General features: G+C 35.8%; 1 non-coding gene across 1 annotated transcript; it reads left to right on the top strand.

Annotated features, from left to right (window-relative positions):
• Window positions 1–1,067: 1,067 nt before the first annotated feature.
• Window positions 1,068–1,229, top strand: LOC129406956 (U1 spliceosomal RNA). The gene has a single exon (XR_008631363.1). It is a non-coding gene; the product is annotated as a U1 spliceosomal RNA (small nuclear RNA).
• The last annotated feature ends 4,317 nt before the right edge of the window (window positions 1,230–5,546 follow it).

The raw sequence follows: 5,546 nt of genomic DNA, 5'->3' as shown, positions 1-5,546 counted from the left end.
CAAATTTGATAAAATCTAAATTGTAGGGCTACTGCTATCTAATTTCAATATTATTATGAGTAAAGTAATAGAAAAGTTTAGGGAAGGAAATATAGGATTAAAGCAAAAGGAAACAAAAACATAGGGAAACCTAAGAGTCTCTTCAGAAATAGTGCCATTTTGATATTAATAAATAGCTTATTCTTATAAAGCTGCAAAAACAGTTCAGTAAAGAAAAACTACATTTTTTAGTAATTTGTATAGTAAAAATGAATATGCATGTAAACGTCAGATTGTGTTTCATTTATCGCATTATGTCCAAAATTGAACTAAAAACTGATCAACAATTTACATGTAAATCATAAAAGTATAGCTTCTAGAAGAAAACATTGGTGAGAATGGCGACCTAGAAACAGAGATTTCTTAGGCGTGACAATAGGTCTCATATGCATCTTTTGTTGTTGTTATTGTTGTAGCATCACACGTGGCCATGCTCAGGATTTACTCCTCGTTCTGTGTTCCAGAATCACTCTTGCCAGAGCTCAGAAACCTGGGTTCCCCACATGCAAGACAAATAAGTGCCCTACGCACTGTACTATTGTTTCTCCCACACCCCACAAACATACACTTGCCTCTTAAACTCAAATTAGGAAAACAAAATCTATCGAACTATAATCTTACAGTTTTTAAAAGCCATTGTTAGGAGATCCAGAGAGAGTATGGGTATATGGCGGCGGGGGGGTTGCTTTTACACATGTTGGATCCCTCGCACCACTTATGGTCCCCACCCAATACAATAAATTAATGCTTGAGCATAGAACCAGAAGTCAGACCTGAGCACAGCTGAGTGTGAACCGAAAACAAAACAACACTCTTAAGAGAAGCAAAATATGAGTACAAGTTACAAGAAACTAATTTAACACGTGTAGCTGTTAAAAGTACTTATTTTCAGAATATATAGAATTTCAAACTCTAGTAATAAAAACAAAAGTACATAAAAATGGATGATACTATAAATATTTTTGCAAAAGGACTTTGGATAACATGTAGGCCTGCAAAAAGGTGCATGGCATTATTCATAATTAAGAATACTCACCTAGCAGGGAACATACCATGATCGCATAGTTGGTTTTCCCAGGATGAGGCTTATCTATTGCACTTGGGATGTGCTGACTCCTGCGGTTTCCCCAAATGTGGGAAACTCAACTGCATAATTTGTGCTAGTAGGGAACTGTTTCACACTGTCCACTGTTAAATATTAATAATTAAATACATAGATACAAGCTATAGTCTTGAGATAAACCTCAGAATAACTTTAGTAAAAGTGAAGAATATAAAGGCAATCTGTATCACTATTGTGATAAAATCATCACAGAAAATATCCTTATGTTTTTCTTAATGACAAACATAACCCTAGATAGTTTTAATAAGCAAAAACTTGGAACAACTCAAATGCCCATTAAAATCTGACTAGACAGAAAACCTTGACTATTTCTATCAAAGACTGGAGAGATAGGGACTTTTACTCTGTATTTATTGATATTTTCATGACTAAGCAAGTAAAGAAAAGCTTTCTGTATTTCTTAAATGAATACATTTTACTCTATATCAATTATACCATCACAGAGATATCAAATACAAAATGAGCATTAAAACCTTCATGATAATGCATTTGAAAATATAAACAAAGGCACTAGAGAGATATTTTTGCCTTGCACATGACCAAGCCAGGTTCTATTCTAGGTACTGCACGCAGTACCCAGAACAACACTAGAAGTAACCCCTGAGCAAGAGCCAGGAATAAGCCTTTAGCACAGCAGGGGGTTGCCCCAAAACAAAAATATAATATGAACAGATTCATGTGCGTAGAAAAAAAACAACTGTCGCTGCATAATTTGTGCTAGTAGGGAACTGTTTTCACACTTTCCCCCGACAAATATTAATAATTAAATACATAGATGCAGAGAGTCTCTTGCCCACACCCCTGGCTGTCTTCCCCAGGGCCCCTCGGAGGGGATGGGCTCCAGCTTCCCTCCCCACCCCAAGCAGAGCTCCCGGTGGCCAAAGACCACCGGAACCTAGCTGTAGCCATGCTGGAGGATCCTCTCAACACATTCGGACAGGCCTCATGCATGAAGGTACCTGCAGAGGAACCCAGGTGTGTGTAATCCCATCAACGGCCAACATCCAGAGACTTAAAAGCAAGCTCCCAGAAGATATCTTATAACCTACTTCTCCCTCTGGGAGAAACTAGCAAGCTACTGAGAGTTTTCTGCCCACATGGGACAGCCTTGCAAGCTTGCCATGGTGTATTTATATGCAAAATGTCATTCCCGTGACCCTGAGGAGCCCCCAGTGCAACATCGTTGAAAGGGCCAGTCCAGATGGACTTCTAAGATCTCAGGGAAAGGATGAAATGAGATGTTACTGGGCCCGCCCAAGAAATCAGTGATTAATGGGCTATCGTGATTGTGATCGTGAAATACATAGATATAAGCTAATGTAAACATGACTTAATAGCAATATATACATATGCACTTTGGTACATATTTATAATAATTCTAAAAGCTACTAAGTTTTTATTTTAATTTTTCCATATTTCTTGTTATTGACAATTTTTTTAAACACACCACTTGATTTGATACAGGCATACATGGTGAAAGATAATCTTGATCCTCTTTTACTGTTTTTTATAACTAGTATGAAACTGAATCTGTGCAATGGTAGTTATGCAGCCAGATAATTTTAAAAATACAAAAATAAAGAAGAAAGCTAGTTTTATGTGATTTTTCTCTTTCTTGTTTCTGATCAAAATGAAAAGAAATTGGTTTTCTTTTGTTATTTATTTTGGCATTTTAGAATAAGACCTTTCTTTGATAAAATATTTCATAGGTTATTTTTCTCTCTTCTCACCAAAACTTTGCCTAAAAAAATTGCAACAGAAAAAAAATAACATTAACAAAAAAACCTCTTTATTGTCATGTTTACTAGTGCCTCTCTACTCGAGTTCATCAATAAAAAGGACCACTTTCCTGAGGCAGAAAAAGAGTAACAGGAAAATAATGTTCCTGAATCAATAATAACAGGATGAAAGAAAAATATATAACTAAAATTCAGATTGAAAAAAGTAAAAACTGGAAACACCAGGGTTGTGTTTCTCTTGTGCTAATTATGTCTTGATGTCCAGCAAACTCCTGCAAATATTAACATCTGCAAACTAATCCTTCCCCTAAAAACTTTTCCATTAACAGAGGTTCTATTCAGTTATGTAACCAATAGCATGCAATTTAGCTCATCTTTACTCTCCCTACTTACTCATGTATATAAAATTGATTCTTCTAAACATCGCTAACAAATATATTAAACAGGTATATTTGTGGAAAGTAATCAAAATTGAAGTTTATTTTTTTTTTGTATCCCACTGTCCCTTAAAGTGTATTTGGTACAGGAAATTAAATTTTCCCTCTGTTATTGCATGATAACTCCTGCAGACTCTGTCACTTCTCTGTTCACTTTAGATAATAAAATGTCCTCTATGTTCAATTTCTGCTGTCAAAGTCTTGATTCAGAAGTCAGACAGTCCTATACTGATTAACATTTTAATCTTCTACTACAGTGGAGACTTCTCCACCCTCCTCTCTAACTAGGACTAGCTTTGTGTTGGCTACTCCCATTAGACAAAATAATAGAGCAAAGTAGGTCTCTCTTGTGGACTTCTGTTCCACCAGCTTACTGATATCATTGATCTCTCTAATGCTGGAATATGTGGGGAAAAAAAAAAGAGGAGGAGGAAATGACTCAACTGACATGTTTATGTTACTCAGGGTTCTGCAAAGAACAAGAATGAATAAAGCGTGTGTGCTTGTGTGTGCGCATACTCATGTGTGGGCATGTATGCATGCTGCGATAAAGAATCGCCTCATATAGAGAGTGTTAGTTCAATGGCTGTAGTGTGGTCCAGTGTACTAGAACCCCAGCAGAAGCAAAGGGGCAGCTAAGTTCAAAATAAGTCTTCTGGAAAAGTCTCTCTTGTTTTGTGGGATCTGGTCTTTTGATTCTGTTCAAATGTTCAGACTAGTTGGTTAAAGCTGGCTTTTCTAGGAAGGATAATCTGCTTTACACATAATTTCCTGTTTTAAATGTTCACTGTCATTCGAAACACCAATAAAACTCTTCTAACTTAACACAGAAAATCAACTGTTATACAATTAAATGGTATTTTTACTCCCGCTGTGCTTAGCAGATATTTAAAACTCTTCCATGAAACTTATTTGGACTCTCCATATGATAACATGTTCTGTGTTACTTTTTTCATGCTAAGCATTCAGCCCATCAGATTGTACAGATTCTCACTTCTCTCTTGACTGTATACCATTTTCATCCCAAGGAATGCAACCGGGGAAGGAACCAAACAGCACTAGGGTACCTGTTATTGCCATGTGATTCACTTCTACTGCCCACCTAAATGTACTGTGCCATGTACCTTTCTCTTAGCTATTCATAAACTCTAGCAATCCCAAGATTGAGTGATATATCTGATAATAAGTGTTAAATTAAAAAAGTTGAAGGGAAAAACGGAAAGTCACAAAGGAAGATAGGAACAAAGAAGTACAAATCTAATTTCTAAGTTGGTGAAATTGAGGGAAAAAATAACTGGTGCTAATAATATGTTATTAGGATAAATTATTTTGTTAGACCATCAAAATACAACAATTTTCATTCCCTGTGCACAAGAACATAAACAGTTTTTCACCCAGCCAGAAAAACAGTGTTAGGAAATAAATAGTTTAACTTGCAAGAAATGCTATAATTACTTAAGGTAGTATAGTGAAATAAATGTGGTATTTAGTCCTAATAGAAACATTGGGCTACCTGGAATTTTAGGGAGATAAAAAACATCAATCTGTATAATGTTTCTAATGTGTATGGCAATGAATTGTCTATGGTGACACTAGGTAGATTAGGAAAAATATCCAAAAAAAAGCAGACTCATATATACGAAATCAATTTAGACCCCCAATACTGAGTATTTTGAAACCAGAAGGGATACATCAATAAACAAAGTCATCTGACATATTTGCTTTGCCGTTTTGCTAAATAGCTATTGTATATTTTTAATCGGGCTTTTTAAGGTGATTTTACTGGAATATAGAATATAAAAAGAAACCCAGCTTAAAAGCCATGACCTAAGCACAACAAAGACACACACACATGCACGCACACATCCTCATGCACACATCCTCACACAAAAACACATTTCCCAAATTGCAACACTGTGTATACATAAAATAATATTCCCATGGAGATAATGCAAAACAATATTTTGCCTGTATTTACGCTATGTATTTGAACAGTGGCTCTTAGCTTGAGTAATACACTAAAATCTTTACAGAGAAATAGTACAGTGGGTAAGAAACGGGCCTTGAAATAAGACCTCCTGAGTTTGATTCCCAATACCACTCATAGTACATTGAGAAATTCCAGGAATGATCTCTGAGCACAGAACCGGAATTAAGCCCTGAACACAGCTAAATGTTTCCTTACCTCCCCCCAATTTTTTTTAGAAA

The sequence above is a fragment of the Sorex araneus genome, chromosome 8, assembly GCF_027595985.1.
Source record: "Sorex araneus isolate mSorAra2 chromosome 8, mSorAra2.pri, whole genome shotgun sequence".
In the NCBI taxonomy this organism is placed as follows: domain Eukaryota; kingdom Metazoa; phylum Chordata; class Mammalia; order Eulipotyphla; family Soricidae; genus Sorex; species Sorex araneus.
This window is presented reverse-complemented; position numbering and strand designations above follow the sequence as displayed.